The sequence below is a fragment of the Manis javanica genome, chromosome 12, assembly GCF_040802235.1.
Source record: "Manis javanica isolate MJ-LG chromosome 12, MJ_LKY, whole genome shotgun sequence".
Taxonomy (NCBI): domain Eukaryota; kingdom Metazoa; phylum Chordata; class Mammalia; order Pholidota; family Manidae; genus Manis; species Manis javanica.
The window spans coordinates 92475925-92501451 of record NC_133167.1 but is presented as its reverse complement, the minus strand read 5'-3'; the positions used below and the strand labels follow the sequence as shown (position 1 = coordinate 92501451).

Below are 25527 nucleotides of genomic sequence, written 5' to 3'. Positions count from 1 at the left end.
TGACACATAAAGGGCAGAGTGCCCCCTAGTGGACGCATAATCGAACAAGGCAGCCAGGCCCACCATTAAAAGCTGTTGGACTGTGTTCATGTTTTGGGAAATACTTCCTAAACCCCCCTTTGCAAAAGTCACTTATGCTGCTTGCACATCGGGCTTACGCTTCTACCAAGAAAATGTGCCTTATTATAAACTTTTAAGAAGATAGAAAACAGATTCATAATTTGGGGTTAGGATAAAGAGAAGACACACAAAGAAAAAAAATCAAGACAGAGTTAGGAACATTCAAGAGATCTGGCATGAAAAAAGAGGCAGAGGACAGGACACAAATGAAGAAGAGGGATGACATGAAAATATATATTACCTCTTAGTATTTTTACTTCCTTCATTTTATCGAACTTGATTCTTGACATAAAATGCTTTAGACAGAGGGAAATGTCTTATTCTAGAATGATCCCCATGCATTACATTAGACTAGCAATGACTCTGCTCATAATAATGAAGCAAACCCCCACAACCCAACACCAACCTAACAGAGAACAGACGGTCTCCTTTGCGTTCATGTTGTGCTCCAGGGCTTTTAAAGGGGGAAAAAATATGTCTGATGCCAAATGAGAGCTTTGACAGGTGGGTGAGGGGGAGGCATTGACGGATGACAGAAATCCAAAGGCTTGAGTGGCTTCATTCTAAGGGAGGTCTTGTCCAGGGAGACTGTTACTCCCATCAAGGTACGTGCAGCACAGCGGCCGCCCCGCGACTGCAGGGCTAGATGAGTGAAGAGTTTCTGTTTTAATCGTTCTGTGTTTATAGTAATGTGCATTTAAACTAGTATAGCAAACCTATGATTTTAAGGATACTGTTTTTAACAACAAAGCTGAGCTTTTTTTGTAAGTGAGTTATTTTACAAACAAATATTAAAGAAAAAAATTGGTGGAAAAGAGAAGTGGCAGAAATGATGAGTGCTCAAAATCACTGAGGTTGGAAAAACACTGCTGTTCTCCAGTATTTTCTGGATACTGTTCAAATAGTGGCCTCTCCCCTCCGAAGAGACGATGGACTGACCTGCTCCCCTGTCTGTTCGGTGTGTCTTGCTTTAGTTTGGTGACACCTTCCCGCCACTCAGGATCAGTTACAATGTTAATGTGCAGCACAGCCCTTCTCCAGACTTACTCGGCGCTTGTTCCTAAGGGGAGCTCAGCTGAGGAGGCATTTCCAGACAGTCCTCAGCAGCTTGTAATGCAGGAAGGTCTCCACATCAGCCATTCTCCCTGGATCTTCGTCCTCCAGCAACACACTCCAGCCCCCACCTCACCCCAAGACGAGGGCCATGAGCCAGTGATGGAGTCAGCAGCCCCCAGCAAGCAGGAGAGGAGGAGCCCCACCCTGAGACATGAAGGAAGCAGCTGCTGCCATCCAGATGCCCCTTTTTCTCAGACGGGGTCCCTGAGAAGACTCTGCCACCGACACCGTGGCTGGGCAGAGGGGAGAGGGCTCAGCAAGGCTTTCCCAGACCACCATGAGAAGGCCTCCCAGCTCGCCACCTCAGGGCCTTAGCCCGCCAGCACCCTGGCCGGGTGGGCTTGGGGCTGTCCCTCCGGGGCTCATTCCAATTCAGTTAAAAGGCATGCCGCCTTCTGTGAGATGACTTAAGATGGGGTTTCTGTGTCATTTTTCCTTCCAAATGTCATTTCAGGAATGCAACTTGAAACCTAATTTACAGTATCTCATGACCAAGAAGAGCCCCCTTCGTGCGCGGCTGACCTATGGTCTATGTTTTGACTGGCCACCATTCTTTGGCTCCAGTGCCAGGGCGAGCCTCTGATGAGTTGGCCAGTCAAACGCCAGCACCCTGCTGGAAAGGTCAGCAGCCCACCGGGCAAGAGGAGTAGCTCAAGCTTCCCAGTCCTGCCTGCCTATCAGGATGGACAAGGCTCAAAACTGAGGACAGACGAGCCCATTTGGGTAATACAGAGACTGATACTTAAAGCTTCCACTCTTCCTTATAGGCAGAGTTTCAGGACATATATCCAGGGGTGCACATATATCCAGGTAAATGTTTGACAGTCAGTTCTGGGTAGGAAGAGTCCTGGGGTGCAGTCTATGCCAATTTCTGTGGTGTAAACTCTCCCGTCATAGCCAGTTTCAAGCAACCAACATGATGTCAGCTGACTCACAGAATGCCTGAAAATTTAACAATCGGCTCTTGCAAGTCTGTTCAACCCTGCGCAGCATCCCACCACTAATACCCCCACAGAGCTCTTGTACAGCACATGGCCCTGCACGTTCGGGAACATTCCTACTTCTCTTAACTGGTGCTAGGCCCTCTGCCACATTCCCACATCTTCCCCTGCATCCTTCCTTCTCCTTCTCCACTGTCTCCATTTTTTAAGACTCCTCACACTCTCTCTTCTTCCTCTACGGGCTCTCGTCTTACACAGGCCCTCAGGCCAAGGGGGGCTGAAATGATTCGTTTCTGTTACGACATATCACTCATGCGGTGAGAGCTGAGATTTGGGCAGAGCTGGGAGCAGGCAAGTTGGGGATTAAAGATTCCATAGTTGCTACGGGCACCGTTCAACTACTAAAATTATTGAAGGCTAATAATTAGAAATCTAAAGCTGAATAAGACACAGTTTCTTCCTTCCAGAAACTCATGGACAAATATTGCATCCATGGCAGACATTAAGAGTTGCAGAGTTGACGTGCAGTTTTTTATTTTTTATCTATCTCAACAGAGCGGTCCACGCAATACGCACTAATTAATCAGAACTGGCACTCAAAATGGAATGTATTTGCCATCCCTGACTAGTTCTATAAAAGTAGTAAGTACAGGAGAGAAAAGACAGGAAAGGTGTAAAAGAAGTCAAGATGCACGTGGAGAGTGCCATAGACAAGCCTGATTACCGTTATGCCCAAAGCTAGCCCTGTGTATGGATGTGCCCTAAGCAAGTGCGTCTTGGGGCCACCATGAAAACTGCTTTTGTGTCCCTAGGGAGTGGCCATGGCAGTGGCCAGTGAGAGGTTCACTGGCATACTGGAGTCTATGAGGATGATGGGAGGGCCTGGGTTGATTGCAGGAGGAGCAAAGGGGATTAAAAGAGGTCACGAGGATGATGGAAGCCAGTGGTGCCCTTCCCAGCATGGGGTTCCAGCCCCAGTCTACTTCCTTCAAAGGCAGGTGGCTGCCTGCTCTGGGGGCCCCTCAAGAAGGGGACTTGCCCTCAGCCCACATGGAATCTCCTTCTTCCACATCTTCAGAGACCTGGAATTTGACATACAAATGTGGTCTGGGGTCTGCAGGAGGCCACAGAGATAGATTCTTTGCAATGGGAGTGAAGAGAATTGATTCTTAATGCACACTATCTCATGAGTTCCCATTCTAATCGCAAATGCCAATCCTCTGAGAGGGAAAACAGTGCTCCAGGGACAAATGAGCAGTAGGAGCAGAAGAGCAGGCACTCCTGGGGCTGCAGGGCCTGGGGCGGATGCTCTCAAGGTCACACACAGAGTTCCTAGGTTCTGGATTGTTCTTGCCTCAATTTCTAGGACTAATAGCTCCCAGAGCTTCCTGACCCCCATGCCTCTGACCTGGAGTAACATAGCCTTGCCACACCTTAGTTTGAACCTGTGTGGCCCCTTCTGAAACTTTATGTCCCTTTCAAAGAAATTTTGGAAAGGAAAAGGAGCTCAGTTCGAGGTACCCCACAGAATGAATCTCTCCACTGGTGAAGCAGACACACGGGGCCTCACACCATTCACGCTCACCCCTTCCTCCAGGACTCCACCTTCACCACCCCTTTGCTAAAGATGGATCTCGCCCACAGGACTGATGTGTTGAAAAGGTCCAAGAGATAGAAAGCAAAGCTCAACACAAAACAGCCCAGCTGAAGATGTAAACAGACCCTCCTACGCCCGGACCCCGTGGGAGGAATGCCCCGCAGTCCAGAGAACCGGGCGGTAACATCACACAGGCCCCATGGGGAGAGGCTGCCTCTCCTAGGTTCTGATTAAAGGGAATAAACTGACTCCCTCATTATTTTGCTGGTAAAGCCACCACTCAATCACAGCATCCCCAAGGAACAGGAGATGAATAGGGATCTAACCCTTGTCGGTTTTATTTTTAGAGACATGAATGAGGCAGTCGGTTCTGGAGGAAGTCACGAAAGAATCTCTGAATCAGATGGTATCTCACCCACCATCACAGGCCAGATGACTTGTGCTATCTATCATCTACCAGATCGGAGCTCCCCAGGCTTGCTAAGTGGGACACAGAATGGCCTCCTGCAGCCCAAGCATGGAAAATTCAAGGACTGTGGTATGAGCCAAGGCCCTCACTATCTAGGGACTCAGCTTTCTCTAAGGATGAGGGTCAGACCCCCCATATCAGCCACTGTCGCAAACAGCCAAGTCCTCAGAGCCAGCAGGAGAGAGGGTGGGTGTGATAGCTTTCCTCCCAAAGTTAGAATCAGACCTGGTGGGTCCCACCTGCCCAAGAACCGGAGCAGCTGATGTCAGTCCTCGCTCCTGGCCCACCTCTTCCCTCTTGGGACTCTTCATTTCCTGTCTCCTCACATCCAATTTCATATTCTCTTCCCATGTCTTCCTCTAACTTTCTGCCATCTAGCAAGTAATTTCTCAATATCACCATATTAGAAACCAGGAGAGTGGACCTGAGCTCTCAATACCCTATAGCCCCACTAGCTGGAAGCCCCTTTGGGGATACTGGCTGGAGCCCCTACTACTTTATTTCCATAGTATGTAGCCCTGCACCTGCAACAGTCTATGTGCTTGATAAAGATCTTTTTATTTGACTCCCTGACAGATAATTGACTCAATGCTAAAATCCACACTTCTCTCCTTTAAGGATTCCAATAATTATGGTCATGAACTATGTGTTTGGGGCAGCTTGGAAATTATATAGCAGATTTTTTTTATTGAGGCATAATTAAAAAGCAAAATTATGAAATATTTGAACTGTACATCATGGTGATTTGATGTAAGTATACATTTTGAAAACATTTCTCCCATCAAGTTAATTAATACATCTGCTACCTCACATATTTTTTTAGTGAGAGCATTTAAGTTCTATTCTCTCAGCAAATTTCAATTATGCAATAGGTTTTATATATTATATGCAGTAAGTATTACAATGTATCAACTATAGCCATGTTATATGTTAGATTCTCAGATCTTATTCACCTTATAGCTACCAATTTATACCCTTTTACCAACCTCTCCCTACTTCCCCCACCCCCAGCCATGGCAACGACTTTTCTACTCTGCTTCTATGAGTTTGACTTTTTTAAAAATTCCACATATAAGTTGATATGATGCAGTATTTGTCTTTCTCTGCCTGGCTTATTTCACTCAACATAATGTCCTCAAGGTCCACCCATGTTGTTGCAAATGGCAGGATTTTCTTCTTTCTCATGGCTGAGTAATATTCCATTGGCAGGTGGGGGAGGAGGGATCACACCTTCTTTAGCCATCCACCCATTGACACACCTGAGGTTGTTTCCTCATCTTGGCTCTTGTGAACAATGCTGCAGTGTACACAGGAATGCAGAAATCTTTTCAGGATCCTGATTTCAATTTCTTTGGATATATACCCAGAAGTGGGATTGCTGGGTCAGATGGCAGTTCTGTTTTTAACTTTTTGAGGTATATCCATAGTCTTCCCCAGTAGTGCACCAATTTACATTCCCACCGACAGTGCACAAGGGTTCCCTTTTCTCCACATCCTCCTAAGGCAGGTATTTTAGTTGAAGATACCACAGAGAGGATGCTCACTATTTTGAAAAGAGCCCATTCTGTTATTACAAAATTCTTACTATAATTCTTAGATGGTCACTAAAGCCAAAGCCTTATACGTGGAGTGGTAACCCTGCATTGGGCGAAACCCCTCCAGGGACTAGGTACTCATTCCATCAAGAGGCAGCCCACCCTTTCTTTTAACTTTTATGCCACTAGAAATCCCTTCCTTTATCAAGCACTGAAACATATCCTTACGGCATACTTCCACTGGGACGCCTCCCCTTTGGGACATTCCAGACAAGCAGATTCTTCTACATCCTAGCTCTTCAAATATTGTCACTTGAGATGTGGGAGGAGTTCCTTTTTCTCCTTTTCTCCTCTTTCTCAGGAAAAGGAGCTCTGCCCTTCTCTCAGAGCTAATCTCTTGGGTGGCACCCTGATGCTCACTAAGTGCACTTCGTTTGTGGGCCCAGTTACTGAGCTTCCAAGGTGGGTATTGGGCAGCAGGCTGCACTTTCACTATTCAGGAGCTGTGGACCCTCACTTGCTCTGGCCCCTCCGTGCCCACGTATGCTGAGCACCCTGTGGTGCCTGTCTGCACGTGGGAAGGAGCCCAGCTGGGACTTTGGAATCAGCCGCTCTCTACCTGCTCTTTTTGGAACAGGTTGTGTAGGGTGGGCCTCGGGTCTCAGCCTCGCAAGTGGCGGGGTACCTGGACTTGGAATTTGCTTTGCAGACCCATCTCCATCCCCCACTCTCTCAATCCCGCTCATTCTCTGTCTCTTTTTCTCTCACACACAATGCCCCCCACCCCCACCCACCATCACCCTCTTCCTTTCCTCTTTCTCTCTCTCGCTTCATGCCTGAATGTGTGGTGTAGGGAGCACCACAGGGCCACCACCCATGGGTGCAACTTTGAAATCGAAAAGGCTTTGAAAACTGAAAGTTTGTTTGTAACTTTAAAATAAACTCATCTGCCGTGAGACTTGACGTGAATGGCCATGAAGCTCTTCGGTAGTCTTTCTCTATCCAACTTGGTGTGAGTATCCTGGCATTTCTGTTGCAGAAATACGAAGGCACTTGACGACAGGATGCACTCTCTAACCCTGGGTTATGTGCGCTTTTCTAAAGTCCAAGAAATTCTGAATTCCAACCTTATGCCATGTTTCCCAAAACAGTTTTTAAAATGTTGCCTTTGATATTTGCATGTGTAGATTGATGACTTAAAATGTGGTATGGTATTTGCTAGCAAGTCCTTCTACATCGCTTCCAATTCAAATTCCTTTTATTGGGAGTTTAAAGCAAAATGAATGATTAAAATCATTGTCTTTGCTCACCTCTAGGACCAGTGACTCTTCTTCACTTTTCTTTGTCCTTTTGAAGCTGATAAGTATTTATGAGTAATAAATAAATATGTAGGGTTTTAGGTAAATCTGGGTATCTTTTTTGGTTATTTGAATAATCTGAACTTACTTCTTTATTAAGAACATTTATTTGATTGAAGAAAAAAGTAATATAGCTCCTAACAAACTGCTCCCCGCCCCAGCCTCGCAACAACCGGGATTTTGCAGGGACCTATGCTGGCCATAGACACAGACCATGGTCCCTTCCTTTGCCCGAGGCCTCTTGAGAATCAGCCCTGGCCCAGCAGACTCTGAACTTGGGGACTGAGGACAAGGGACTACCTGGACAAGGCAAATGTTGTGATGACTCCAAGCCTAAGGAGACTTTTAGGGAGACCAGATTGGACACTCCGGTGTAGCCCTTTAGGTGAAAAGGCCAGCTATGTTTCAAAGGGCAGGATGGGATCCTCTGAGCATGATGAGAAACTCACTGTGCACCGTGCAGCTGATGAGGGTTGACAATAAGATGAGGTAGGTCAGTGAAGGTTCTGGATTTTACCACCATGGGAACTTGGGATAAACTGATACTTAAGTTTTTTATTCCAACTTTTTCATTGATAAAAAGAGATGATAACTTATTACCTGGTGGTCTCTGAAATGTCTAAGGAAATTGATGTCAGGCTCTCAAGGTGCTCTAAGAAGGAAGGCTGAATTACAATCAGAAATGCTGACCCGCTAACCCTCAAAGAGCCAATGTGGAAACATTGTGTGAGACTGTGAGCTAATTGCCTATAAATAATGAGAACAGATTAGCAGTTCATATTTTATGTTTTTACCATGTGCCAGGCATGGCTCTAAGCACTTTATATAAATTATGACATTTGTCCTCAAAATAACCCTACGAAGCAAGTCCTATTATTATCACTATTCTAGGGATACCAAGGCACAGAGGTGAAGACATCACTGTGACACACATCTATAGAGTGTCAGAACTAGACTGTAAGCCCCACCATCTGGCTTTATGATCCATGCTTCCAAGCCCTCCACTACCCTGGTGAAGTAGGCATGCAATATGCTCTAGTAGATTCACAGTGAATCAAGCACATAAAGCTGCCTACTAAGGGATATATTTATATTGACATTGATCCTTCTATCTTTTTAATTTGGTTTCTCCTCTGCTACTGATCATACACAGCTATGAGGATTAAAATAGCAAAGACAGATTGGGGAAAGTGACTGAATAGTGACCTGTTGTCCGCCATGGGAAATGTAGGCTGAAAATATGCTGAAGAATGTCCCAGACAGCAAAGCATGCTGAGTGGAAGGTGGTGCCGGCTTCAAAATAACTCCCCCAAATAAACGATCTGGTGGGGATCCTAAGAGTCTCTCCTTTTGCCACCACCTCCCCCCATCTCAGAAACACAGAGGCAAAATAATTTTCACAGCCCACTCTCTCAACTGTATCTACCAGAGAAACCTGGGGCTTCACTTTTTGTTCAAGACCTCTGCATCTACAGGCTCCTGCATCCCAGACCCATTTGGTGCCCAGTCAAAGGCACCAGCGTTCTCCTGCGATGGAACAACAGGCCGATGCACCAAATCCTGACATTTGGGAAGTAAGGAGCCCGTGAACCACAGAGTGGAGTCCCCCGCAAAGCTGAGCAAAGTTGAACAAGAAGATGCTTGGTAAATGTTTAATTAACTGTGTGAGTTTAGAGAGTTCACTTAATGTCTCTGGTCACAGTTTTATCAACTATAAAATATGGAAAATAATACCTGCTCTGTATGCCCACACAGTTAGTGTAAGATGAGGATCAAATAAAATGTATCCTCACATCCCCTCTCTGCAACCTTTCCTCCAAAGAAGCCAGCAGGAGGAGAGGAAAGAGGCATATTGCCAACTCTTCTCCCCTCTCCCTCCTCTGTCTTCAAGATTTTGAAACAAAGCGGCGCAGTGACACAGCCAAGCCCAGACATGACTTAGGCTGGGGGAGGAGAGCCAGTTGAGGGATTTGGCGTGATTTTTGGTTTTGATGTCTTTTTCTAAAATCAATTAAATTTTGTTCCTACAACAGAGAAAAAATTAAGTGTAAAATAGAACCAGTCTATCGGGCACCTTAGAGATTACTTGGATTCATCTTTCATTTTAGAGATGAGGAGCTCAAAGTAAACATGCACTTGCCCGAGGTCACACCGCTCGTTAGGACGGGTCTCCTGACTCCCACCGCTCGCATTAAACCATCACCTTCCTGTGGCCTCCGGAAGGGAGGCTGTCGTCTTTGACACGCCTCGGACCTGCTGAAGATGTGGGTCTGTTTAGTCCCATCTGGACAGGAGACTAACTTGTGGAGCCAGGCCTCTTCCCTCCTCTTCGCCCGTCTTGATGTTCTCATCACAAATCCTGCAGCCTCCACTCTGTCCTCCTCCCTCATATGTAGCAAGTGGCCCCTTGGGCGCTGTCCTGTCTAAATGCTTGCACCTCCTGATGGCCGTGATCATCACCCTCTGTTTCTCGAGGCCCTCTGACGACTCTCTATCCCTGGAGCTCCCCCTCCCTCCACCATGGATCCGGGCAGAGTGCCGTGGCACCAGCAGTCAGTCTGAGGCAGAGGATCCCTTTACTTTAAGTCAAGCCCCCCTCTTCTGAGCTCTAAAGAAGCATTTTCACATTCATTTCCCTCTACAACCCAGCCCTCAGACCACCAGTCCAAACACACACAGGGCGTTCCCATTCCCCTCGCTCCTTCCATGACTTCCCATTTCCACACCGACACTGGCTTTTCCCAGGACCCGACCTAGGCTTGACACTCACCTTCTCTTCCTCCTCTTTTTCACCTCCAGCTATAACTAGTTCCAAAGTCCTTTGGAACTTTGTCACGCTTCTCAGTACAGCCCATTCTCTCTTTTCCTGCTGCTTCAGTTCTATTTCTGGCATTACAGTCACAATCTTCCTGCATCCAGACATCATTACTCTGTCTATTCTGCACACTGTTCTACAATTATCTTCCTAAAGCCCAGAGGTTATCAGAAACTCTACTGCTCAGGGATCATCAGTGGCTCCACAGTGCTCAGTCCAAATACTCAAGCCTGGTTCTATTAGTCCGGGCTCTTAGAGAAACCGAACCAATAGGGTTTACATCTAGAGAGACAGAGACAGAGGATTGTGATAAGGAATTAGTTCATGTGGGCAAGCCCCAAGATTTGTTAGCCAAGTCAGAGACCCAGGAGAGCAGATGATTTAGTTCCAGTCTAAGTCTGAAGGCCTGAGAAGCAGGAGGGCTGGTGGTGTATGTAGTTCCCATCTGAAGGGCATCAGATGCAGCACCCAGGAAGTACCAGTGTTTCAGTTCAAGTCTGAAGGCAGGAAAACACACACACACACACAAAGGCAGTCAGGCAGGAGGAGGCTCCCCTTAGTCTCAGGACGGGCAGGCTTCTTGTTCTATCCAGGCCTTCAACTGATTGGACGCGGCTCACCCACAATCCAGAGGACAATCTGCTTTACCCAGTCTTCCAATCTGAATATTAATCTCATCCAAAAATATATAGAATAATATTTGACCAAATATCTGGGGACCCTATGACCCAGCCAAGCGAACACATAAAATTAACCATCACATTGACATTAACAGATGTTTTACAGTTTGTCCTCACCAAAGCGTGATAGTTTTCCGAACACTCCTTATGCGTTAGGCTCTGTCCTGGGTGCCTGGCCCATGATGTTCCACCTCTACCGGGTGCTGCAGCCTTGTAGTCATACATAGAAATGAGATTGTGGGGTTCTATTATCTTCAATCTACAGCAAAATAAAACCAGAATGAAGTGGACTTTTTTTTGAGTTCCATACTTGAGAAAACTTGAAGTGATTAGGAAAACAAATGGATTATGGGAATTATTCACAACTGACCCTTCTGACCATTTACTGTATCCCATTCAGTGGGTTAAGTGTTTACATGAGTTGACTTACTTAAATGTCATAAGAAACCCATGCATTATTACTATGGCTCATTTACAAAAGTCATTTTACGGGGACAACACTGAGATGTGAAGATGGTAAGTGACTTGTGTAATGTCAGAGACTAGGAAGTAGCAAAGCTCAACACGAATCCAGGTGTGTCTGATTTTCAAGTGCCTACACATTACCTCTACACATTACTGCCTTATGACAGCTTGCGAGAGGTGCCCGGGAGTATATTACTCCATCTCCTTCCCCCACTTACAAGTTCATTCTCCTGTCTGCATGACACCAAGGGACTAGAAATTGTGTAACCTAAATACAAAGTATGGGACTCTTATTTAAAATTCCAGGTTTTGTTTCAATAATGTTAATGGAAGACGTCGTAAGTCTCACAACAGGACAGCACCAAGGTCTGGTGTTCGGGTGTACTTGCAGTAGGAGGGATTCAGATCTAGTCTGCAGCACTGGCGTTCACCTCTGCTGGGATATCACATCTCGGGTCACAGGTCACTTTCCCACACTCTCTTCCTGAACTCTCACCAGAACCCTGAAAGTTGTCACTATCCTAAGTGTTAAAAATAAACTGAGGTTCACAGAAGTAGAGACTTGCCCACAGTCACACTCCTTATAAGTAGTCATTTCTTGACTGTTGCCTCTTAACAACACCTCTTATTCTTGGAAACAAGTCATTCCCTGGCAAATCTTATTGTACAGAGCTTTGCACAGTATTGGTCACAATTACTGGACTAGAACCACATAAAATGGTCACTGCACAGGATTGTTACTTGCTGAGGATTCACTGAATCCAAGGTCTTCCCAGGATACAGAATGGCTTGGCTGAGGCATTTCTGCATGAAAGAATTTGCTGTAATGTGATTTCACCTGAAATTTAACAAATTTCATTATTGCAAATTCCCCTTCAAAGAGAGGGTCTGTCTTAGCAAGCTACTATTGTCACTGTTTCTCTGCAGCTGGCATTCCAGAGCAAACCAGAGACTAGAGGCGTTTTTATTTTGGATTTAGAGAGAGAGAAGGCAGACTAGGGGCCCACACACCAGTTTATCCACCCTTCCCCAGAAGGTGATGCTGTGGTGAGATGGGCAGCCTCTGTTCTTCTTGATCCAGGGCGTGCACCCACCTGGCTGTCCTAAGACAGGACTGGAGTCACAGCCTGGCAGGGCAGACCAGACTTTCCAAGAACCAAAACCACCCTGGGGCTGCAGCAGCCTCCTTTGAAGGGACAAACCACAGTCCCCATCAGGAGAGCTGAGAGTGGACTGAGAAAGGCTCAAGGAGCCTCTAATCATACTCTAGATGCTCTTGGGCAAACGTACAGATATCCCATCGACTAAACTGCTCACCGAGAGAAAATGATCCATGCCAAGGCCCATGGTCAGACCATGTGACAGCAAAATGACTCCAGGTGCAGATAAGTCCATGGCCACACATGCAGGCACATCTCTCAGCAATGACAGGATAAGGTCCAGGATGGAGGTGTGGGATTCCCCACAACACACACACACACACACACACACACACACACACACACACACACACACAACTTCCTGACATATTCTTATGTCCTGGTTACCAGGGCAACCCAACATGAGTCATCAAATCTCAGGGTGGATTAGCAGAGCAGAAGAAAGGCTTTTGTTTGTTTGTTTAAAGCTTTTCCCTTCTTTCCTCTTAATAGCTTGGTCTGATGTTGATAATACCCAAGTACCTCTCTTATCCCGGAAATCCTAAAATCAGTGTGTTTAGCTTGTTTAATCTTAGAAAGCAATCAATTTTTTTTTTCATACTGGGTCAGGGCAGGGAAGCCAGGGCTTAGCAAAAACGCTGCAATTGGCAGATGTGAGATGATTACTAGGGCTCTCAGCGTGGTGACTTAGAAATAGTGTCCCCTCAGCTCTGAGGGTCAGCACTACCCTCCCGGATGCCCGCCCGAGAGGCACCTGGCCCTCTCTGAGGGGCCTGCCCTCCAAGCCCCACCCGCTAGCGTCTGAGCAAGCAGGCTTTCCTCGGGCACGAATGGCCCCTCGGGCCCAGCGTGCCTGCGGACTTGCTATTTTGGGCCCGAAAGTGCTGCACAGCTCATCGGCTGCGCATGCGGAACAGGAAGGTCTTCCCAGGACGTCACACTGGAGGACTTACCAAGAGCAGAAGTCAGTCAGTGGCGAAAATGGGATGACAAGTCACAGTGTTGGAGATTTTTCCACTGTCCTCTCAGGAGAGTCCGCCCGGACTACTCGTGACACCACAGAGAGGCATCTGATGACTGAACTTGTGCCCCACCTTTCTCCTTCTCTTGGGTTCCTCCCGTCTTCCCACATGGCTCTTAATTCAGGGCCTGAGTTAGGTTTTGTTTAAGCTGAGGTCCTTGCCCCGGTAAAGCTCAGCTGTAGGCTACTGCTATTTTTTGGCAAGACAAAAGAAGCCCAAACAATCCTATTTCAGCTCACCGCTCCCCACCTACAGGGTGAACAGCAGCTGTCAAGACATTTCATCATCGCCTGTTGCAGGTAAGGGACCAGGAAAAGTATTCTTTGAGCAGATGATTCCCACAGTGCTGGGGAGGGAGGTGGGCTTTGTTTTAGAGAACATTGTTGAATTAGTATTCGTTCTCATAACCTTGTATCTCTAGCTTCAAAGGTACATTAGCCAGCAAATACTCCACTGGGCCCAGGAGAAGCAGAGACACCTCCCAGGGTGTATGGTAGGAGAAAGCAAAAGGGTTGCTTGCATTCATGTCCACGATGTCTACAACCCCTGCCTCCTAGCACACTTCCAGGCAATCTGGGCCAGGATGGTGGGCTCTGCAGTTTCTCATCGGCTTCCCCTGGCCCCCTGCTCAGCAGCCTTGCCCTAGATCTCCTACAGACCCAAGGGCAAAGTCACTGATCACCATGAGCTGCTCTGTGGAGGTAGACTAAAGCCATACTCACAGGCTTGGCTTTGCCCACAGGTAGCATTTGGAAGATTTTTGAAAGGGATGTTTAGAGAGCATCCCTCTCCTTTTCGATGAGGAAGATGAGATCCAAGAGGTGAAGTGACTTGCCCAGGGTCACACAGCATCCTGGTGGCAGGGACTAGGAGTTGAGCTTCCTGGATTCAAATCCAGGGCACTCATCACCCCAACTCAGTGAGGTCTGAAGCGGGAGAAAAGGCTCCCCTTCTGATATATGTTGTCTTCTCTACCTGATTATTATTAACAACAATAACAAAGATACAACCAGGGATAGGAAGGTAACATTTTAAACCCCCAAAACTTCAGTATAAATTAATAGATCTTACTCATCAACTCTGTGACTGGAGACCTGTGTACAGTGGGAGAGCCCAGTGTCGAGATAGCAGTGGGTCCCATAAGGGGCCAAAAAAGAGGAGGCAAAGAACCCTAAAGACAAACATCACTTATATCATAGCTCACATCCCAATTTTGAGTGAAGGGAGTGGTGGAAAATATCCAGAACTCACATCTAGATTGGCGGCGAGGAGATGTAGTGATCAGTCTGTTTTGCCTCCAGTTGGCTAGTGTGACCTGGGTTGACCCTCTGGAAGTGTGAGCTGCAGAGCCTCTGGTCTGCTGAGAAGCTCTCACAGCCCTGTGGAGGGAGATCAGCTGACCTTAGCCTTTTGAAATCACCCCTACTGCTCTCGGCTCAACGCCCTGTCACTGGCACCCCACCTTTCCCATTCACACCTGCTCTCACCAGCCTCATTTCCTACCTCTTTGGAAACGTCTCTATGACCACCTCTGAATCAAAAATAAAAATATCAAATTACACCCACCCTAACATGGCAAAAATTTTGATTTATCTGAGCCCAGTCATCTATCTGAAGGCTTGAAGAGTATTTTGGGGGTTATCATATTCAACTTTCAGACGAGGAATTATTTCATCTTGCGAAATCATCTGAAACTAATTTGCTGTGCAAAACCCCCACAAAGTTGCAAAACAGTGTCCACAATATATTCTCATTCCTTCCCACCCACACCAGAATCATAGTCGAAGTGCTACCAGCTACTAACTAATAGAGAACATCAGTCCTGTAAGGCCAAGTTTCCTTGGCTACTAAACTTCTGCCACTGGCGATGTCCTTGACATGGGTACAACTGTAATAATTCCAACAGGAAGGTTCCCTGGTTGGGAGATTTGCTTCTCATTGTGGCGGGTGTGACTGCCTTTCCCTGCCTTTCTCCCTGGCCCTCCTGCCTCAAGTCTCTAAGTGTGATGCTCAAAATCTGGCTGGTTTGGGCCAGCCCATTATACATATTCTCACTCCACGTCCCATGAGAACAGCTTGCAGGGAGGTTGTAGAATACAAGGAAGCATCTAACCAAATGTAAACCCCAACCCTTCCCTGCTCACATCTGGCTCTCTACCTCCTATAACACTAAATCCAATTGGTTCATTCCACCTTATATGACTATGTGCAGTGAAATTCCTGCAACTTGTTTTTCTCTTTTGTACCTTAATGGGCTTTTCTCCTGCTGAAATTGCCTTCAGGCTGTTCCTGGGTTTATCTATTTCTTTCCTACTTTATCTATCAGCATGCTGCTAAGTGATTCCTCCCCAAACTGCAGCTTGGCTGGGGGCTCCTTTTTGAGGGCCTCCCTCCCAAAGCCAAAGCAGAAGCATAGGAACATCTAAACATTCCTGGAGGGTTTAGGGAGCAGAGAGGAGCCGCCAGTGCTTGGCACAGCCTACAGGGAAAGGTTGAATGAAGTTCAGTTAGTTCTGGAAGGAAGGCAGTTTACCGCACTGGGTGCTGGATTGAGAAATTATCATAGTGTCACCATCTCAATGTTTACACACTTGCTAATGACCTGGTATTACAGGCTCCACTCTGCTATTTAGCTCCTGCTTCTAGAAAGTTCTCTAGCAACCAGAGTTTATATCCACCTGCAGCCTGCACTCCAGAAAGAATGCATCCATACTGCTATTAGACCATGCAAATGTCTCTTTATGAATTAACTATGATTTTTTAAAAAGATATCATAAATTCAACTTTCGAGCAAACAGAAGGCGAGGAGCATACAGCAAAATGGGCAGACCTCAAAGTTGGGTTCGACTGGACTCAAATCCTGGCTCAGACACTTAACTAATATATGTGTGGCTTTGGACAAATCATTTTAATTCTCTAACATCTCAATTTCCTCATCAGTAAAACATGAATCAAAATAACAAGCGATTTACAGAGTTGTGCGGATTACTTAAAAGTTAACAACACAAACAAAATAGTTAACCTCTGAAGAGCATTTATTTCCTGTCAGGCTCTTCTTTCAGGTACTTTACATACATTAAATCATTTTTGCCCTCCTACTAACCCTAAGAGAATATTATTAGTGATTATTGATATTGACACTCTTATTATCCTCATGAGATGAGGAAACTGAGACACGGAGAGATTCAGTAACTTGCATATTGCCCAGCAACACCCTTAGGCTTGGCAAGCTGGGCCTTGGGTGGGCGGCAGAGGAGACCTGCTCTGCTCCAGGCCTTAGGGCCTCCCATACCTGAGAGGCAGAGGGACCAGCTGGGGCCTTAGTCCTCATTTCCCTAACTCTTTACTTAACGCACTTACTGGGGGAGCCCAGATACCAAGGCCCTCGGAGACCTGTGCCTTCGGGGTGGTCCCAGGACCCCCAGTCAAGTCCAGCTCTAAGAGGGTGTCCTAACAGGCAGATCATGCTTGCTGGCCAGTGGGTATGTCTTTCACAGACAGCAGAATGTTAAACACCATGATTCTAGGTGACTCAAATTTTTGTATAGAGATGAGGCCCTGTGAAAATGTTCGTGCAGGGCCACACCCCCCAGGGCAGCGTTGCACGGTCCTACTGCTAAGCAGCAGCGGTTCTGGGCCTGGAACCCGGCTGTCTGCTTCTGGCACCTGGCTCTCTAGTGCAGGATGGGCTCACAGCAAACGGACTATACAGTGGAGTTCTTATTAGATGTTAAATGCCTTGAGGAGTTTTAGCTACAGTAAAGCAAATTTGTAAAATAAATGTGCTCTGTTCTTAAGTCTTAATTCAGGCTTTGTCAAAGGAAGCACACTTGTAAATAATTAGGGATGAGGCCAAAGACTGAGACTGGAAAATCATGTCCCAGGCTCTCCAGCTCTCCTGTGAGACAAGAAAGGCCACTGTTGTACCACAGAGAATTTGTCTGCTCTTTGCCTGGGCTCCTAGGAGGGAGCTTCTAAAGCCTCGAAACTTCCCCAGTGATAGGTGTGTCTTTGTTATCTACGTGGGCCCCGGGGACCACACTTGAGTTCATGCTACTAAGGTAACTCAGGTGAGCTCCTAGATAGTTTCGTGATAGAGGCTGGCCTTGCCAGAGAGACCCCCAAGAGATTAACCGGCTGGGGGAAGGGAACCTAGAGATTGAGTTTAATAGTCTGGCCAAGGATCCAATCAATCCTGTTTACATAACAAAACCCCCACAAAAATCCTGGGCCCCAGGGCTCAGTTGAGCTTTCCTTGTTGATAATCACACACTGACTTGCCAGGAGGGCTGATGCATCCTGAGGACCCAGAAGCTCCCCTGTTTGGGGCCCTCCCCACCTTCATCCTATGCACCTCTTCATTCGGCTGGTCTTTATATGTATCCTATATAATAAAACTGTAATCATAAGTAGAGCACCCTCCTGACTTCTGTGAGTCATTCTCATAAATGATCAAACCTGAGGGGGTAGTAGGAAGACCCCAGATTTATAGCCAGTTGGTCACAAGTATGGGTGGCTGGGAACCCTGGAGCTGGGGACTATGAGGGGAGTTTTTAGGGGGACTGTGCCCTCAACCTGTGGCTTCTGTGCAAACCCTGGTCATGGGTGTCAGAATTGCACTGTAGCAGAAGGTGGAATGCCCTGCCCTGTGACACTATGTCAGGGCAGGGAAGGGGTGCAAAGGACAAAGGGAAAGCATGACCTCATGGTGTGTGTGTCAAGATCCCCTCTCCAATCTTGGCCTTACCACACATTGTCCTCTATCCTCCACTCAGCACCACTCTATTGCCACAGCTTAGAGGCTATGTCTGGAACATGCAACATCCTCTCAAAACCTCCAAGCTTTCTCATATTCATAAACCTCAGTTATTATGAAGAATGACAAATGCAGGAAAAAATTAAGCAGATTAAATTGATCACTGGGATACATCCCATGCCTGAATTTATACTCTCTTCCAAGGACCCCAACTATTTGACACTGGTGTCCTGAAGGCATTTATAACAGGATGAAGTTTTTTTCTTCTGAGTTTGGACTAGGCATGGTTCTATCTAAGGGACTTTCATGGTCCTAGGAGGCGCATGATAAAGCAGAAAGAGCACCCAGTTGGAGACATCGAATGCCTTGAGTGTATGTCATCTCAGGGGCTGTATAAACTCTGGAGGGTGGGACCAGCAGGTGGGGCCAAGGGCTGATCAGGCCCCATCCTAATCATTCAGGTTTCAGAACAGGGCTTCAAGCCCAAAGAGGAGATGAGTGCCATGCAAAACTGAAACTGGAAGAGAAACCCAATCAAACAAGCTGGAAGAAGACCCAGGTCTGATGGGCACACCATTGCCAAGGCTCCCCCTGGGGCTCAGGACAGCAGATAACAGGTCCCACTGCTCCGGGGACGGGACGGAAGGAGATGCAAGGGGCTTCACGCTTCCGGCTGGGAAGGCCATTGCCGACCAGGTCTGGCAGGAGGTCCTTGTGCTGGAACCTCACTTCTGCCTGTCCGGGCCCTTTGTGAGGTGTTAGCATCCTGACAGTACAAAGTTGACTTCGTTTTATTCAACTGAAGGTGCCGCACGGACCTGCAGGGTAGGAGAGCTCACAGGGGAGCACTGAAGGAGCCCAGCCACATGATGCCTCTTAGTTCTGGGTTGATGAGGAGGGAAGAAACAAAGAGGGAAAACCTAGAGCTCTTTCAGCTCCCTCCCCCTGCCCTCAGCACCCTCCTATTTCATCTACTTGCTATTATAGCTCTTTTCAAAGACTGCTCTTTAAAGACAGCAGTCCTTTTTAAAGACATTGTCTTCTAATACACCGAACACATCCGGGAGCTGAATGTTCCTTCAAAGCCCACTATGTATCTGTGTTTCCCAATATTCATGATGTCAGTAAATGTTAACTGAAGCAGGTTTTGGTTAGTTGTGTAAATTAAGATTCACAATGAGCAAATCTCATTAAAATGTTACCACGGCACCAAACTTAAGCCAAGTGGCCACAAGCAAACAGCCCTGTCTTACAAATCTGTCTTCTGTGGAAGCAAACATCTATCCCAGCAGAAATTAAGGAGGAAAGAGAGATGGATGGGAGCTCTGAAAAGCACATCAGAGGCATTTCCAAGCCTCCACGATTGCCACTGGTGGTACTGATGGGATAATGACAAGAACTGGTTTGAGTCCAAAAACAGAAGCCTCCCAGAGGAGGCAGAAGGCAAAGGGAGTACTTAATTTTTATGAACCTGTTGGCTGGTGCCTGATATTAATATTTCATGCTGTCAAGCTTGTCTTCTTTTCTATTTTCAACTACAAATGAAGAGATGTGACTGGCTCTTGACTGTAATCCCAGGAACAGCATGGGGCATTTCCACATTCTGTCCCCTCCTCCAAACTAAGTCTCATTAGTGACAGCACAACATTTGTTGAACAATCTTCTGATCTTGTCAAGCCATTACTAGTTGGATTTTGGAAACATGTAATAATTTGAAAGATGAGAACAAAGCACCCCAATGCCAAATAGCACCTCTCTCTCTCTCTCAGGCACCAGCATGTGGGAGTCTAACTTAGGTGCCACGAACAAACAGGGACCCTGATGACAGCCCGACATGAGGCAGTTGTGTTCTTCTCCCCTCTGTCTCTCCTCACCACCCCCAGTTTCTCAGCTGAGCCTATGATTTCGTTGCTCGGTCAGCAGAAGGTGAATGGTTTCCTGCGTGGGTGCGACAGAATGGCTGCAAAATGCGTTATCTCGCCTCAGATCGGCAAATGCTGCCCCAGCTGTCAGGGGTACGCGGCATATTGGAGGCTGTGATTCAGGAAGGCGCACAAGGTGAATCACACTGTCAAGCTCAGTATTAAATGGCTGAGGCTGTTCAGTGGCTCCTTCCCCACCCTGTGTTTTCTCCCAAAGTGAACCTATTCCACTGGAAAACCTATTCCAAGAAAATGGCTAATTGAATCATGAACACAAGAAAAGAATGGTGCCTGAGGGGAAAAGATTCAAACCTGGCAGTCCTAACATTTTAGAGAAATGCACGGTATTGAAATAACTTGGATTAGTTCCCTAACAATGCCAATGACCTTACTCCAGTTATAAAGTAATGTGTCAGGGTTGGAGACAATATTTGGCGGCTCCCCTCTATCTGGAAGCTTGTAGCCTTAGTTCATCATGAATCATGTGCAATCATTAATTCATTGGATGAAAACATATTAACACCTACCATGTGACAGTCTAGAAAAAAACAGCATGAGTAAAGCTTTTATCTACCTTCAGAACCTTCCAAATGTGCACCTATTTTTTTTTTCCAATGTGAGGAATCCAAAGAAACTTATTATAATAAGGCAGTTTCACCTACAAGGCAATCTGTGGCTTCCACACATAGCCCAGTTTCTCTTTTCATATTTTTTAAGAGCCACTGGCCATCAAAGTCACATAAAATTACTATAAATGGTAGACACTTATTTTCAGATATTAAATGTCGGGAAGTAGAAGTACGTATCAGTTGTGTCTTTTATGTGTGCAAAGTGCTTTATGGTCCTATTTTATGGCTTGTTCTACTTAATAGCCATGTGTGAGATGGGCTGGAACAGCCTCTGTTGTAGAGTCGGGAAAAGGCAGCAATCACTATATATATCAATGTCCTTGTCGAATGTTATTTGCCTTGGGGTATGGAAAAAGGTCATCACATTTATTAATTTCTTGGAATTTGGATTCTGCATGTGTCAATTGGGTTCAGCCAGTCTCTTTGTAATAGTTCAGATTCAAAACTCAGGTTCTGAACTGCCCAGGTCACATCTGAGATTGGCGGGCCAAGATGACCCATGTCAGGCCTGACCCCGCCCTCTCGGCCTTCATCATGACCAGGGGCTGTCACCACACTTCCACACGGACTCCCCTTCATCTTCCCATCACCTTCCCTACAAGGTCAGGGAAATGAACCCTCCTCTCTCTCCTCACCTTGGGGCTCCTTGCTGCCTCTCGCCACCCCCCTTTTGGTCTACTTCACTCGGGCACTGCAGTCGCAGTGGAGTCACTATGGACCAGCCCCAGCAAAAAGGGATCGGTTCCACCCCCCAGCTCCCACTTTCTTTGGACAATCTACCATTGGAGTGGAACTTCTGGGAGGCAGGAGTAAAGGTCTTAAAAACTCTGACTTTGTCATTTCCTCTTTCCATTCCTTCAGCAAGTATTCGTGAGCACTATGATCATGCCGTGGTGATCTGGTCATCAGGGGGTACTGGCCCCTGCCCATGAGAAGCACACAGTCTGGTAGGAAACCCAGGAAGGTCAACAGCTATTACCAGTCAAGGCTGCTGGTGCCATGGGAGTCCTGGGAGCTCTGGAGTGGGAGGGATGGGCACCTGCCTCAGGTCTGTGGACTCAAGGAGGGCTTCCCAGAGGAAGCAGCCCCAGGGTTCTGTGCTCTGAAGTTAGATTGGAAAGACTAGTTAGTCTTTTGCTAGGGAGCCAAGGAAGGCCAAGAGGAAAGAGAGCGGAAAATGTCTTTCCACTGTAGGCATTGGGAAGGAAGGGGGTCTAGGCTTCCTTCTGATTTGCATGACTTAGTTATTAAGCCATGTTCACAGATAAGAAGTACCTTTGGTTCCCCCCTGCAGACTGTCTTTTGACATTTTGACGGGCAGTTGGGAAAGGTTTGAACCTAGCAAAAATACTTTCCCCCATAAAGCCTGAAAGGATGGGATGAGCTCCTTTTCAAATCACGGCTGAAGAACTCCACAGCTAGTCTCAGGGCTGCAAGGGAATGCTCAGAAAAGGAAATCAGAAACAGTTCTTTGTTTAATTAGTACACGGCCTCAACCAGTCATTTGACCACTCTGGGCTTCTCTGCCTCATTTAACTTATAGGATTAATAGTACCTGACCTTACTCATTGAACAAGTTGGTTGGGAGCATAAAATCATATAATAAATATGCCAAGTTTAAGACATGTAAAATTAAAACCCATGACTGTGTCCAATGTTGTTGCAATGTGTTCATTGCGTTTGCCTCTAGGCTAGTAGTCTCCTCATCTGCAGCTGGGTCTCAGAGTGCCCCTCACTTGGCCCAGCACTGCCAGACATCACCCCCTCCACTCAACAACCCGCATCACTTGATCAACAGCTGCTTATCACATGAGTCACTGCAAGCACCACCCATGTTATTGCTCACCTCATCACAATACTCAGATGGCCCCTTCCCTTTAACAACCCATATTCTCAAAGTCTATTCAGAGCCCAAGGCCAATGGAGAGTGCCCAGACAGGGAGCCTTCATCCCTGGACACCAGCGCTGGGTTGTCTCACTGTGCCTGACAGCATTCTTCCAGCTGGAACACACCTGTTTTCATCCCTGAAGATGATCCCCTAGGGAGTCTACCGCACAGGCATGGGGCTGTTTCAGGAGCAGTGATGGAAGCATTGCCCCACTCATTCTGCACTCTCCTCTGTCCTTGGGCAGAGAGAGGCATGGAGTCTAAACAGTTGCCTGTTAACATGACAATATGACTTTGTGCCCTGGCTGGCTGAACTAACTACCTAGCACATATCAAGTGCTCCGTCACTTCTTGGCAAAGGAATGATTAGACCTTGTTATGGGCTGATCTGTATCCCACCAATGTTCACATGTTCAAGTTCGAAGCTCCAGTACCTCAGAATGAAATTGTATTTGAAACGACATCTTTAAAGAGTTAATGAAGTTAAAATGATATCTTTAGGGTGGGCCCTCATCCAATATGACTGGGGCCCTTGCAGGAAGAGGAGATTTGGACACAGGACTGGTGTGTTTGCACAAGAGGTAAGCCCATGTGAGCACGCAGGGAGATTACTGCAAGCCAAGGACGGAGGCCTCTGAAGAAACCAGCCATGCCAGCCAACACCTTGATCTTAGACTTTCAGCCTCGAGAACTGGAGAAAGTAGATTCCTGTTGTTTAGTCCACCCAGTCTGTGGTGTTTTGTTATGCCAGTCCTTGTAGACTCATGCAGACCTATTTGAGAACATACAGAAATAGTAATCAGACCAGCTGTCTGTTGTGGTATGGAATTTACAGCCTCACCAGGAAGTGAATGATTTGCCTGTAGCCTAAAGTGTTCTGGGGTCCGTCCTTGTTCTGTGGATAGCCCTATGGGCCCGTCAGAGACCCTCAGAAATAAATGACCCATAGCAGAGAAAACAGAGACTTTCCTAACACAGGGCAGGGGCTGCTCTCTGGATATTTGTGCAGTCTCTCTGCATTAGATTAGAGGCAGATCTTATTCTTCCATTTTATAGAAAGGTGACTTGGATTATACAATGCATCTGTCAATTTAGAATGGGATCACAGCTGCATATTTTCCAACCACAGCGTGCCCTAGCTCACTGTGAGAGATGTCTTTGTCCTCTCTCCTTTCTCATTTTTATTAGCTCTCCAACAGACCTTAAACCATATATACATACAAGTATATAGCTATTTGGAAAGTGGGGGAGAATTTGAGGGAAAAGCCACTATTTAGCAGTAGAAAAAATGTGAAAGCATCTTTGCCTAGGTAGCCTTGGCAGCTGGGATGAAAACTGCGCGCTCCACGGATTAATTATACCATGCCTCTCCGTATAGCTCAGAAGCTGAATTAAAGAGAAATAAAACAATTATGAGCATCAAACAGACGCTCCCAGGGCTACCGGTGACAGAGCAAAGCTTGCATGTTGGGGAGATGATCAGAAGCGGCACTCGGATCCCTGAGGGATTGAGGGCTCTACTCTCCAAGATGCCCCGGGAACCAGGCACTGAAGTTTGCTCTCTGTCCCCGTCCTGGTCTCTCCTTCCAGTGCCTGCCCGATGCTGCCGTGACCAGTGGCCTCCATCACCAGGATCCTCCTGCGTTCAGCCACAAGCCTTATGGTGGACCCACTTTGTGCATGGCCATAAAGAGCTCAAGCCCCCTCCCTCCTCCAAGGCTGGAGGCAAGGGAGAATTTCCCTGTGGGCTGAGAAGACCGGACCCTGGGGCTCCTACTCTCACCCTAGGAGATTGCTGCCCTAGTGGCTCCTGTCCCTGGTCACTAGTACCTCTCCCAATCTTGACCTCCCTTCTGGTGTCCCCGCTTCTATTCACTCTGGTCATCAAACAGGTCCCAGTCACCCTAAATCCCCGAGATTTCCCAAATCACTCAGTAGCTCACAAGACCTTGCCAGGTCTGCCTTCCCTGTTTTCTCTTTGGTTTCTTGCCCTGTAACCCTCTACCTTCTCTCTCTGGTTCCAGCAGGCTTGCAGCCTTTCTGTCCTTGAACACTCCAGGCGTACTCCTGCCTCAGGCCCATTGCACCTGCCCTTCTCGTACCTGCCTGCAACACCTCTCGCCCCTTCGAACTCCCTCACTGGACCTGGGGCTTTGCTCAAATTTACATTCACAGTGAGGCCTTCTCTGACCCTCAGTATTTAAACCTCAGCCTCACCACCAGCACCCCCAATTCCCTCTCTACTTAATTTTTCCCATCAAGCTCTTGACAATCCAGCACACCAAATATTTATTTATTCTTTGCCTTCCCTGACAAGAAGGTACACTCAAAGAAAATAGAAAAGTTTTCCGCTTTGTTACAGGGGCACGGATACCTAGAACAGTGTCTGCCATTTGTTGAATGAATGAATACACTCAAAATACAGCTTGTTAACTAGATGATCAATCCATGATGGCAGATTATTATGTGAATGGATTCATGTGTTCTTTCCTAAGTAACTCATTTGTATTTTAAATATTTTCAAGCAACCATAAGTTGTTGCCCTTTCCTTACCATGGACAGCTATTCCTACAGTACCTGTACTGGGCCCACTCTGACCACCTCCTCTTCTTCCTTGGGTCTCAAGAGGAGTGATTTCCAACTGGCGGCTGTGGACACATGAAATACGTGCACAGACCTGCAAGGTGGTGAGTGTGAAATATAAAGCTACCTTCCTTACAGAGTAATTGTTTCTGCCTGTTTCTTTCACCCCCAATTTCTACATTTTAACATGTATAGCTATTATTAAATTTGTAAAAAATGTTTTTTAAAAAAATACATTTTGCTCATTTTTATTATTTTTGCCAAGGAGAGATAGTATCTTGACATCTTTGAGTTTACCCTGTGTAAGGTTACCAAACAGACCAGGTAGTAGCATTTTATTTTTACAGTGTTTGTGTGTATGTGTATATATACTTATATGTTTTTGTATTTTATGTTTTGCAATATTTAAATATAAATATATTTAATATGTAATATATAAATATACATATATATTTATATATGAAGAATGAA

General features: G+C 46.5%; 1 long non-coding RNA gene across 1 annotated transcript in view; it reads right to left on the bottom strand.

The window, feature by feature from the left end:
* The window catches only part of LOC140844814 (uncharacterized), a 209633-nt gene that overhangs the window by 3669 nt on the left and 180437 nt on the right, over nucleotides 1–25527 (bottom strand). The window contains exon 2 of the long non-coding RNA XR_012123310.1: nucleotides 10749–10890. This is a non-coding gene — a long non-coding RNA (uncharacterized lncRNA). The remainder of the gene's footprint in view (nucleotides 1–10748; nucleotides 10891–25527) is intronic.